The sequence below is a fragment of the Narcine bancroftii genome, chromosome 4 (genome assembly GCF_036971445.1).
Source record: "Narcine bancroftii isolate sNarBan1 chromosome 4, sNarBan1.hap1, whole genome shotgun sequence".
NCBI classification, from domain to species: Eukaryota; Metazoa; Chordata; class Chondrichthyes; order Torpediniformes; family Narcinidae; genus Narcine; species Narcine bancroftii.
This window is the reverse complement of record NC_091472.1, coordinates 23,394,961-23,408,578: the sequence shown is the minus strand read 5'-3', so window position 1 is coordinate 23,408,578 and position 13,618 is coordinate 23,394,961.

Sequence of the window (13,618 nt, the reverse complement as noted above, 5' to 3'; positions counted from 1 at the left end):
GGCATCCTATCGCTGGTCACCCCCTTTCCTGCTCCTCCTGTCACTGGTTTCCCCTTTCTTGCTCCTCCTGTCGTTGGGCGTCCTTCAGCTGGGAGCCCCGTTGCTGGCTGTCTTTCAGCTGGGCCCCCCCTCCCATCAGCATTTTCTTTCGTATGCACACTGCGCATGCATGACTGCTTGCGCATGCACAGTTGCGAGTCTTTGTCTGGCTCCGAGAGCCATTTTTGAAGTCCGCCGCTTGGGAGGTCGCCGCTCTGCTGGACACCTACCAGCTTCGGGGGGTGTCGGATGATCCTCTTCACAGTGGTTCCCTGCTCCCGTGTACAGGTAGGGCCGTCTTCTTTCTTTTTCTGTCGTTCTGGCTTCTCTCTTTTCCGCTCCATCTCCTGGCCCTTCCTTGTTACTTTATCGTCTTTTTCTTATACTTTGTATTTGTTGAACTTTTCTTTTTCCCCGACTTTTAGTCTTTTCTCTGGAGAGGGCTGGTTCTTCCTGACCGGCCACTACTCCATCAAGTGGCTCCTCCAGGACGGTAGTCATTGGGGCCTGTAATTGTTGCCCTCTTGGGCACCAGGATGATGGTGGTTGTCATGAATGTTGTGGCGGTAAGGTGTTGAACATGTCCTTGAGGACAATGCACAATCCTTATATTTTTAACAATTCTGTGTTATTTGGCAACACAATTTCATTACTTGCTCAGTGTGTCCCTACTGTCACATTTGAAGCTTTCCTCTCTCAGATGCACCCTGTGCTACTGAATGGCTAGACCTTCACAGGATGATCTTTCTGTCATTGGCTCCCTTGATCCAGTGTGAATGTCCAGCTTTACACATGAACAAGATCAACAACACCGAGCCATGAAGAAAAAATGCCTTCAAAGGATGATGATCAACGGGCCAGACTTAGGGGATCTCACATATCTCTGAGTATTAAAGGGCTTGAAACTTGCGCAAAGATGCAGAGTTATAGATCAATACGGCGTGGAAACTGGTCCATTTCTGCACTAATATGCACTAACCATCAACCACACATTTACACAATTCCCACAGTAATTCTGTTCCTATTCTCATAAACCCCTCCCAGATTCTACCATTCATCTGCAAACCAGAGTGACCAATAAACTCACCAGCCTGTTTGCTGGAATGAGAGAGAAGAAACTTATGTGGTCATGAGGAGAAAGCGCAAGCTTCACTCAGATCTTTTTAAACATTTCAATATAGACTTTATCACAATAAAATATCTATTTACAGTGCAAAGTCTTTTCACAGTCATAGTGGCAAATTTATATCTTCACAAAGAAAAATTGGGCAAAGAGTTTTAATATTCATATTTAGCATCATATTTGTTTGTACATCCTTTTATTATACCTGGTAGCATTAAATATTTATAATACCATTGCTACTAATGTGTCCCCCTCCTGCTGAAGTGTGCTCTTGTATTCCACTTGAGATCTTATAATTTGCATAATAAATATATATACTTTTTAAAAAATGGTTTGAAAATTCAAAAACTCGCCACACAGGTAACCCTTAGCTCCAGTATTATGTGAAATTAGTTTTTTTTGGGTATTCTCCTTAACTTTTCCTTTTATGTTAAGGTTGGAGGGTGGGTGGGTGGATGAGGGGCTTCCCTATCAACCTCAAATTCTTCTAGCAGCAGGATCCTTGACTGTCGTTCCACTGGCACAACACTGGGGTTGCAGGGAGGGGGTGGGGGGGATGTGAAATGCACCGGGTGGCACTAAAATGACTCTCGATATCATTTTTGTGCAGTGCAAAAGCATACATTTATTATATTTTATAAAAATATCCCTGTAGTTAGTTATAACAACAAATATATTTCAAAATATTTTATTTAAGAATTTTAAAAACACATCTACAATTACTAAATAAGTTGGAAATAAAACATATCTGGTGTATATATAAAATAAAAGTTCCCTCCCTCCCTCCCTCCTTCCCCACCCCCACCACCCACCCCCCAACCTTAACATAAAAGGAAAAGAAAAAAAAGGAAAAGTTAAGGAGAATGCCAAAAAAAACCTAATTTCACCAATACTGGAGCTAAGGGTGGTGAGTTTTTGAATTTTCAAACTATTTAAAAAAAAGATATTTATTTTGCAAATTATAAGATCTCAAGTGCCACACTTCAGCATGCCATCTCTCCACCCTTAAATCTGTATCTGATTTACAAGTAATGGCTATGCACTTCCTAGAAACAGCTAAAGTCAGTTGTAAAAAATCAATAGTTAACCTTAATTTGTAATTCTTCTTTGGCTTAGCTTCACAGATGAAGATTTATGGAGGGGTAAATGTCCACGTCAGCTGCAGGCTCGTTTGTGGCTGACAAGTCCGATGCGGGACAGGCAGACACGGTTGCAGCGGTTGCAGGGGAAAATTGGTTGGTTGGGGTTGGGTGTTGGGTTTTTCCTCCTTTGTCTTTTGTCAGTGAGGTGGGCTCTGCAGTCTTCTTCAAAGGAGGTTGCTGCCCGCCGAACTGTGAGGCGCCAAGATGCACGGTTTGAGGCGAGATCAGCCCACTGGCAGTGGTCAATGGGGCAGGCACCAAGAGATTTCTTTAAGCAGTCCTTGTACCTCTTCTTTGGTGCACCTCTGTCTCGGTGGCCAGTGGAGAGCTCGCCATATAACACGATCTTGGGAAGGCGATGGTCCTCCATTCTGTAATTTGTAATTTGTAATTAATCTCTTTAATATTAGCCAACAAAAATAACATTGGATGCAAAGGGAGTTTTACCTTTAATATTTTCTCCAAAAATGTATTTATTTCTAACCAAAAGTTTTCACTCTAGGACACTCCCAAGTAGAATGAAAAAAAGAACCAGTTTCTTGATCACATCTAAAACATAAATCTACTAAATAATACTAAATTCAACTTTAAAATTTCTTTTTGGTGAGAACAAATACATTTTTTTGTAAGATCATCTTACATGTATCAATATACGTACAAGGCTAAAACTCATGCTAATTTACTTTTCGGACCTAATGCTGTCATTAGGACCCAATTACAATGACGCTTTGAATCATGTGATTTCATCTGCACGCGCTACAAGCACAACTGTTGTTTTCATTACTGCTGGTGTCTTTATAGACGCTACTTTTGTCAAATTTTCTGGTGTTTTAGCTACAATATTGTGGTCATTTGTATTTGTGAACCTAATTGAGAATGAAGTAGTAACTAAAGGAAAAGAAGGAGAAAAATACAAAAAAGCTTCTGTTCAGTTACTAATAATGTAACTAATAATGTTGAAATTCAATGTAGAAAGATTTTACAAAACAATTTTGTTGTTAGTGTTCATATAATCTAAGAAATATTACATTCAAGCAATGTTAAAATTAACATAATTTTGATGTAGTTCTTAAAAGTTTTCATTTCAAATTCCATTGTTTTCTTACTTAATTTTCATTTTAACCACATTAAACTATGTAAATGTAAATACTGTTACGAGCCCAGAGAACTCCAAAACCCAGCAGCAATATATATTCACCAAGACAAATGGTTACTTAAACAAAAGTTGCTTTTAATTATCTTTAAACATGAAAACAGAATCACACTTTAACTTATCATGATTAACTAACCTAACAGCCCCCTTCTAACTTTAAGCGCACGTGTATGTAATGTGTATGTAAGTTCAGAAAAGTTCTTTGATTCACAGTCCCATCTCACTTCTCATCCCTAGTTCACAGGAAATTCTTATACAGTGCACAAAATTTAACATTTATGAAGTTCACCAGGCTTTGATGTTTGAAAGATAAATGATTATCACTCAGGAAGGTTCTTGTCAGTTTTCAGAGAGAGATTTGTTGTTCCTGGACACAAACTGATCCCTTTTAATCAGCCACGTCAGTGTCTTGCCAAAGAAACTTACCTCATCAGGATTTCCAGATGATAACCTCTTTCTTTTAGGTCACTATAGAGTGCCTTTTTGTTTCTTTTATTTCAACTGAAACATTAGGCAGCCAGTCCTCTCCTCTTGCATGAATCAAAGGGCTTTGACCAGACTGAACTAAGCACTCACAATCTGTCTTCCAAATGGGGTTTTCCACAATCTTTCCAGCTTGTCCTGTTCCAGTCCCAGCAGCTGCTGACTGTAGCATAGCAGAACTGATCTCTCTCTCATTCTCTCTCTCTCAGAGAAAAAGCTGTTCAATCCTCTCTACTTGCAAAAACCACATAACTCTCTTAGAACAGCAAGCTGCACCCCCAGACAGCCTGCGGCTCCGAACGACTCCTCTGATCTCTTTCATCTGTTGCTTTTCTAAACGACAATCCATTTGTGAAGTCTCTTGGGCTCTCCCCAAAGTTTTTGCAAAGGTGCCCCCCCCTCCAGGAACCACCCTGTCTGGCTTGAGTAGAGCTCCAGTATATTAAAGGAGATCTGTTTTGAAGTGTTTGTATACAACCTACACTAAAAAAAACCTGCCTCATTTATCTCCCCAAAACGTATCTATATACAATACAAACACAACATAATCTGTCACAATATATTTAGGCTGTGTGTATAATATTATAATTTAAAGGTGTAATTTTAATTTTGCTAGTTGTGAACCTAATTGAGAATGACGTAGTAATTAAAGGAAAAGAAGGAGAAAAATAAAAAAAAGCTTCTGTTTAGTTACTAATAATGTAACTAATAATGTTGTAATTCAATGTAGAAAGATTTTACAAAACAATTTTGTTGTTAGTATTCATATAATGTATTGCCAATACATTCAGTGATAAACGGGAATTACGATTTACAAGTAACATTAGCACAAAAAACATTACTAATGATTCTGTATGGTCTGGTATGGGAGGAGGACCATGGTGGGGAGGGAGAAGAGACAATGCCCTCAAGTTGCCTGCGCCAAGCCTCAGTGTGTCCATCAGCACTTAATCCTGCAGCCTGAATGTGCCAGTCTGCAGCATTCCCTCACTGACATCTCGGTGTGCTTGAATTCCAACAAGTTTAGAATCACAGCACAGAAACAGTCCCCTTTGGCCCTTCTAGTCTGTGCCAAACTTTTTTTTAACCAATCCCACTGACCTGCACCCATTCCATAGCAATGTACTTGTCCACATTCTTAACTATTAAAATTGAGCCCACATTTACCCCTTCAGCTGGCAGCTTGTTGCACACTCCCATCACTCTCTGTTCCCCCTAAAGTTTTCCCCTTTCACTCTTAACCAACATCCTCTGGTTTGTATCTCACCTACCCTCAGATGAAAAAGTCTATCATCATTTACTCTGTCTATCATACGCATAATTTTAAACACCTCTATCAAAATCTCCCTTCATTCTTCTACGCTCCAGGGAATAAAGTCCTAACCTGTTCAACCTTTCCCTGTAACTCAGTTTCTGAAGTCTGGGCAACATCCTAGCAAATCTTTTCTGCACTTTTTAAAATCTTATTAATATCTTTCCTGTAGTTAAGTAATCAAAACTGCACAAAATATTCCAAATTTGGCCTCACCAATGTTTTATATAACTTTACCATAACATCCCAGCTCCTGTACTCAATACTTTGATTTATAAGGGCCAAGATGCCAAAAGCTCTCTTTAAAACATTATCTACCTTTTTTGACACTTTCAGAGAATTCTGTATTCCCAGATCCCTCTGTTCTACCGCACTCTCAGTGCCCGACCATTACCGTGTATGTCTTTTCTTAGTTTGTCCTTCCAAAATGCAACACCTCACACTTGTCTGCATTAAATTCCATCTGCCATTTTTCAGCCCATTTTTCCAAATCCCTCTGCAAGCTTTGAAAATATTGTTCCCTGTCCACAGTGCCTTCAACCTTAGTGTTACTTGCAAACCTGCTGATCCAATTTACTGCATTATCATCCAGATCATTGATATAGATGACAAACAACAATGGTCCCAGCACTGATCCCTGAGGCCCACCACGAGTCACAGGCCTCCAGTCTGAGAAGCAATCATCCACCACTACTCTCTGGCTTCTCTTGTCCAGCCATTGCTGAATCCAGTTCATGAACTCCTGGCCTCTGAACCTTCATGACTAATCTCCCATGTTGGACCTTGTCAAAGGCCTTACTAAATACTAGGTAGACAACATCCACAGCCTTTCCTTCATCAACTTTCCTGGTAACCTCTTCGAAGAATTCAATGAGATTGGTTTCGGGCAGACCAATGAGCTGCACACAGAAAGCACTGAGGCCTGTGGTCTCTGGTACTGTGGGTCAGCCTTACCATCTGCACCACCAAGCCATCTTCTTATGGTGGGAGTGAGGTCATGAAGGGATTTCACACAAATCCTAAAAATGTAACATTTAATGTTGCATTAAAAATATTAAATTTAAATTTAGACATACAGCATGGTAACAGATCCTTGCAGCCCATGAGCCCGTGCCATCCAATTGCACTCAATGACATACAACCCCAGTGTGTTTTGAACAGTGGGAGGAAACCGGAAACCCTGGGGAAAATCCACGCAGTTGCAGGGGAATGTACAAACTCTTTACAGACAGCGCCAGATACGAACCCAGTTCACTTGCACCATAACAGCTAACCACTAGCTAACCATGCCACCCCAATAGAAGAAAACATGAGAGGAATATGTTGGCAGGGGAAAGAAAATCAAGGAAGAAAAGTTATTGAAAATATGGGTGAGGATATTTTGTTTAGTTTCTGTCTGGAAAAAGAACTCCAGTCATTATTTTTCTGGGTTTCTGTGACAGTATTAGAGGCCCAACAGCAAGAAAACACTATAGTTAGTTCTTGGATAGTGGGACCACCCAGTGCAAACTTCTATAGCCAGGTAATACGGTCTCTGCAGACTTAAAGCTGATGAACAGGTAGCGAAGTGACTATATATAAGCTTCAGTGCTGGGGAAGGAAAATATTAGGCTTAGGTGAGATTGAAATTTCTGAGGGGATTGCCAGCTGAGAAGTTAATGTGGCTCGCCCTGCAATGTAACGTGTCAATTCCAGCATATCCTTCAGCTGGGTGGGGCACACACAGCTGGGTAAAGAAACTACAGCTGTCATCTCTCCTGGCAGTGAAACATCGCCAGTCAGTTGGGGATAAGAAATGAGCTTCCATTATGCAGGACTTTATAAATGACTAAATCCACTTCACATGGAAAATCACTTTGATCAGGAAAAATGAATGAGGAAACAGAATGCAGCAGTGTACAAATGTAGCTTATACATTACAGGCATGCAGTACAGAAACAGGCCCTGAATGATTTATTTTTATTTTACATTTTGAATTTAGAGATTCAGCATATAATAATAAGGCCCTTCTGGCCCAAGAGCCCATGTCACCCAAATACAACCCCCATATGCTTTTGGGGGGTGGGAGGCAACTCACGCTGACACAGGGAGAACGTACAAACACCTTACAGACAGCAGTGGACTCAAACCCACGTTGCTGAGGCAAAATTAGTGTTGCACTAGCCGCTACTCTAACCGTACCATCTGAAATTTGCCCTGACCCTTCCACATCCATTTACGCTAATCCCGTACTGATCTCATTTTATTCTCTCTTCATTCCCATCAACTTGCCTCTGATTCTATCACTTATCTGTGCAATTCTGGTCTCCTTACTTGAGGGAGGAGGGAAGCACTGGCTTTGGAGAGGATGCAGAGGAGGTCCACCAGGTTGATTTTAGGGAGGAAGGGGCTAGCATATCAGAGGAGATTGAGATATATGGAACTGTACGAAGAATGGGAGAGGATCTTAGAGAAACATTTAAAATTATAGATGATAGAGGTAGGTGGGGGAGACTAGAACTAGGGAACACAGCCTCAAGGTCCAGGGTCATAGATTTAGGACAGAGATGAGGAGGACTGCTATTCCCAGAGGGTGGCAGATCTACGGAATTCACTGCCCATTGATGCTTTGAAGTAAATATATTTAAGACAAAGTTGGATAGATTTTTACGTAGTAGGGAAATTAAGGGATATGGGGAAAAAGCAGGTAGGTGGAGAGGAGCCTGTCATCAGACCAGCCTTGGAGGAGCAAGTTCGCCAGGTCGGATGGCCAACTCCTGCTCCTATTTCTTATGCCCTTCAGGGGTATTTTAAAGTGGCCATTTAACTGACCAAACTCCATATCTTTGGGATGTGGGAGGAAACTGAAGCATTCACAAGAGATCCTTGTGGCCAGAGGGAGAATGCGCAAAGTCCGTCTCGACCGCAACTGAGGGCAGCATTGAACCCAGGTCATTGGATCTGCACCACTGTTCCACCCATGATGGGGAAAGAAGACTGAATTTAAAGGCCAGATTTCAGGTGAGTTTCATTCCTCAGAGTTTGCTTTGGAAAACCCATTGACAAGCAGCCTTTGAGGAGGCACAGTTAGTGGAATGCTATTTCAGTGCCAGCGACCCAGGTGATAATTGGCCGCTGTCTGCAAGTGGTTTGTATATTCTCCAGGTGTCTGTGTGGGCTTTCTCTGGGTGCTCCGGTTTCATCTCACGTTCCAAAGGCATGCAGGTTGGTAGGTTAATTTGGTATATTTGGGCCATGCCAGAAAAACCTGTTGTAATGCGACAGGATGCTTTGCTGAGAGAACATAACTTCAGAGTAAAATCCAATATTACCAATATTGCTCATTGTTTCTCTAATCCCTGGCTCAACTTTATCATGATTAAGAATATCTGCTACTAAAAAAAAACCTCTCTAATTGTATCAAATATTTCTTTGGTCCCCAAGATATTGTAGTTTGATTAGTAGTAAGGAACTTGCAATCATTTGTCGAAGATAAGAATTTTTAAGAAAGCTCAAATGTATTTCCAATTAGAGATTTGTGTGCATTAAGTTAGCTAAGCCCTTGAAGCAGAAATCTTTGACATCTGTCACAATATGAAACTGCTCATACATTTATGCATCAATCCATTTTGCATACTAAGTCGGTGATCATTGGTGGAGCCTGAGCTCTTGTGAGAACACGGGAATTTTATTCCATTGTCATCAACATTGAATATTGCTGGAAACACCACTCCCTACTTCTGATGATATTTGGATAAGTGCTGGTAACTCTTGTAATATGTCAGTATTTAATGAGAGTGAATTTATTGTCATACACATTATACAGTGTACAATATGCTCAAAATTCTTACTTGCTGCAGCCAAACAGGTTACTTGCAAAGAGCAGCAGCAATCATCAAGGATCCTCACCGCCCAGCACATGCTCTGTTCTCGCTGCTGCCATCAGGAAAGAGGTGTCGGTGCCACAAGACTCGCACCACCAGGATCAGGAACAGCTGCTACCCCTCCCCCATCAGCCTCCTCAACGACACACGATCAGGAACTCATTTAAGGACTCTTACTTTTGCCGTTTAGTTTTTGATTCTTTTTCTCTCTGTATTGCACAGTTTGTTTACATTTCTTTATTTGTTTACCTGTGTCTAGTTTTTTGCACTGCCAATGTGGCAATTCTGCCTCGCCCACAGAAGAAAGAATCTCAGGGCTATATGTGATGTCATGTATGCACTCTGACAAGAAATCTGAAATCTGAAGAAAAATTGTAATAGCAAACCATTTGAATTAAATTAAAAGAGACAATGAATACATACGATAGATAATAAATAAAGCAAAATTAAGTGGTGCAAAAAAAGTGATGTGCAATAGTACAGGTGGTCTTTTTGTGCTGCTGGAGCAGACTGTGATTAGTTGCAGAGGGACAAAGTCCAAGATCTTTAGCTTGCTCATGAGCTTTGCTGGTATAATGGTTTTGAATACCGAGCTGTAGTCAATGAACGTAGGTGTTGCCTGACGTAGGTGTTGCTGTGGTCTAGGCAATCTAGCAAAGAGTGGAGGGCATGGCATCTGCCACTGACCTGTTGTGACAGCAAGCAAGCTGAAGAGGGTCTCGGTCCTTCCCGAGCTAGGAGTTGATTCTCTCCATGACCAACCTCTTTAAACACATCATCACCCAAGACACCATCCAAGAGTCATTGAGGCAGTTTACCTTGCACCTCTTGGGCACTGGAATGATGGACGGGAACTTGGGAATGCTGGCGCGGGAGGTGGAAGATATCCGCAAACACTCCAGCCAGTTGGTGTGCACTGGTTTTAAGGACCCGGCCAGGTGTGCCAATCTGGGCCAAGGAGCACCCAGGGCTGTGCCCTATTTACTCAACATCTCTGAGTCTGCCTCTATTTGCTGTGGATCAGTAGGAACATCACAAAGAACGTCGTACTTGGGTAATCCAAGGACCACAAACAAAATACTGGTTGATTCTACAGTGGAGTGCTTTCACCCTTCATTCTGTCTCACCATCTGCAGATTTTTATCGAACACTTTGGCCACACATCTGCAATCAACCTTAGCAATAATTTAGAAAAGGTTCATCCGCAGAAGCGAGTGCATCATTGTCTCTGTGGGAGATGGGATTAAGTTTACTGTTGCCTTTTTCTCCCACACCCTGCAAGGCCACAAGCTTCAGAACCCATCTGTGGAGAAAGAGGCTCATGCCGTTGTAGAGACCATCATGCACTGGAGGCATTACCTGGCTGGCAGAAAATTTACACTGCTCACTGACCAGGAATAACCAGATATATAACCATATAACAATTACAGCACGGAAACAGGCCATTTTGGCCCTTCTAGTCCGCATCAAACCAAGTACTCTCCTCTAGTCCCACCTACCTGCATCCTGCCCATAACCCTCCATTCCCCTCCCATCCATATACCTATCCAATTTTTCCTTAAATGACAAAAATTGACCCTGTCACCACTACTTCTCCCTGAAGCTCATTCCATACAGCCACCACTCTCTGAGTAAAGAAGTTTCCCCCTCATGTAACTTCTAAACATTTTTCCCTTAATTCTGAACCTCTTGTTTCAATCTCTCCTACTCTCAATGGAAAAAGCCTATCTACATCAACTCTATCTATCCTCCTCATAATTTTAAATACCTCTATCAAATCCCTTCTCAACCTTCTACGCTCCAAAGAATAAAGTCCTAATTTGCTCAGTCTTTCTTTGTAATCTAAATTCTGAAACACAGGTAACATTTTTGTAAATTTTCTCTGCACCCTCTCTACCTTATTGATATCCTTCTTATAATTTGATGACCAGAACTGCACACAGTATTCCAAATTTGGCCTCACCAATACCTTGTACAGTCTCAACATCACTACCCAACTCCTGTATTCTATGCTTTGATTTATAAAGGCCAGCATACTAAAAGCCTTCTTCACCACCCTATCCACATGAGATTCTACCTTCAGAGAATGATTCCTAGATCTTTCTGCTCCACTGTATTCCTAAATGCCCTCCCATTTACTACACATGTCCTGTTTTGATTATTTTTTCCAAACTGAAGCACTTCACACTTCTCAACATTAAACTGCATCTGCCATCTTTCAGGCCACTCTTCTAAGCATCAAAATCACACTGAAATCCTTGAAAACCTTCTTCATTATCCACAATTCCACCTATTTTAATATCATCTACATATTTACTAATCAAATTTACCACACCATCATCCAGATCATTAATGTATATGAAAAACAGAAAAGGAGCCAATACAGAGCCCTAAGGCACACCGCTTGTCATCGGCCTCCAGGATGAAAAACAGTTATTCACTATGACTCTCTGGTATCTCCCTTCTAGCCACTGTTGAATCCATTTCTCAAAATTAATACCTGATGAATGAACCTTCCTAACTAATCTTCCACGCAGAACCTTATCGAAGGTCTTACTGAAGTCCATATAGACAACATCCACTGCTTTACCCTCATCAACATTTCTAGTCACCTCTTCAAAAAATTTAACAAGATTGGTCAAAGATGACCTTCCATGTACAAATCCATGTTGAGTGTTCCTGATCAGACACTGTCTCTCCAGATACTTATATATATTATCGCTAAGAATGCTTTCCATTAATTTATCTACCACCAACATCAAACTTACAGGCCAATAATTACTAGGCTTGCTCCTCGAACCCTTTTTAAACAAAGGAAACATGGTGCAATATGCCAATCCTCTGGCCCTATATCCGTCTCTAATGACATTTGAAAAACCACTGTCAGAGCCTCTGCTATTTCCTCACTAACTTCTCTCAAAGTCCTGAGGAAAATCCTATGGGGACCTGGAGACTTATCCACCCTTATATGCTTCAGAAGTTCCAGTACTTTCTCTTTCTTAATCACTACAGTTTCCATAATTACCCTCTTTGCTTCCTTTACCCTGTACAATTCAATATCCTTCTCCTAGTGAATACTGAAGAAAAGAAATTGTTCAAGATCTCACCCATCTCTTTTAGCTCCACAGTTGTCCACTCTGATTCTCTAAGGGACTAATTTTATCTCTCATTCTCCTTTTGCTATTTTTTCCATGTTATACCTTCTTTGAGCTTTTCTAATTTCTTTCTTAAGATTCTTTTTACATTCTCTGAAAATCTCCTTGTTACTTTTATTTATTATAGGTCTCCCTCTTTTTTCAACCCAAGTTTCGAATATCCCTTGAAAACCATGATCAGTGGCATTTATGTTTAATAATGAAAAAGGGAGCAAAATAAAGAATGAAAAGATCATTAGATGGAGGATTGAACTCTCCACCTATAATTATGACCTAGCATACAGACCAGCTACTCTCAATGAAGCTCCAGCTACCCTGTCCAGAGGAAGCTGTGCCTCTGCACACACTGGCCAGTTGCGGTCACTGCACGATGAGCTTTGCCACCCAGGCATCACCCGCATGGCTCATTTTGTCAAGGCATGCAACCTGCCCTACTCCATTGAGGACATCAGGGAAATGACCTGGTCCTGCCAGGTCTGATGGAGTGCAAGTTGCACTTCTACTGCCCCAACAAAGCGTACCTGATTAAGGCATCCCGCCCTTTCGAATGACTCAGTGTCAATTTCAAGGCCCCCCTCCACCATCAATGGAAACGTGAACTTTCTCAGCGTTATCAATGAGAATTCACATTTTCCGTTCGCCATCCCCTGCCCAGACATGACCACCACCACGGCCATCAGGGCCTTGCACTCTATTTTCTCCCTATTTGGATATCCCAGCTATATCCATAGTGACTGGGGGGGGGGGTCATCATTTATGAGTGAAGAGCTTCGCCAATACCTGCTCATAAGGGGCATTGCCTCAAGCAGGACGACTAGCGACAATCCCCGGGGAAACAGATAAGTTGAAAAAGAGAATGCGACTGTATGGAAGACCGTGAAATTGGGTCTCCGGTCCAAAGGCCTTCCCTTGGCACTCCACTCCATAAGGTTGCTCCTCTGCTCGGTGACCAATGCAACTCCTCAGGAGCTTATGTTTACATTCCAGAGGAAATGAACGCCTGAGACTACACTCCCGGTTTGGCTAAAGGCACGTGAGGAGGAGCAAGACAGACCCCCTGCTCGAAAGGGTGCACCTGCTGCACGCCAACCCAACATATGCCTATGTTGCATACCCTAGTGGCAGAGAGGACACCGTCTGGAGACCTGACACCTGCCAGAACTGAGGATCCGATGCCTCAAGTGAGCCAGGAACTACCGACTACCCCACTCAGGGTTCTGGAGGACACTGCTTGGGAAGTGGACCAATCCACCTCATAACCTGAGCCGGAGCCCTCGAGACCCACTGACCCTGTACCACAGGCATCCAGGAAGTTCAGGAAGCCCAAAGTCCTCCAGTACTGTGGCGC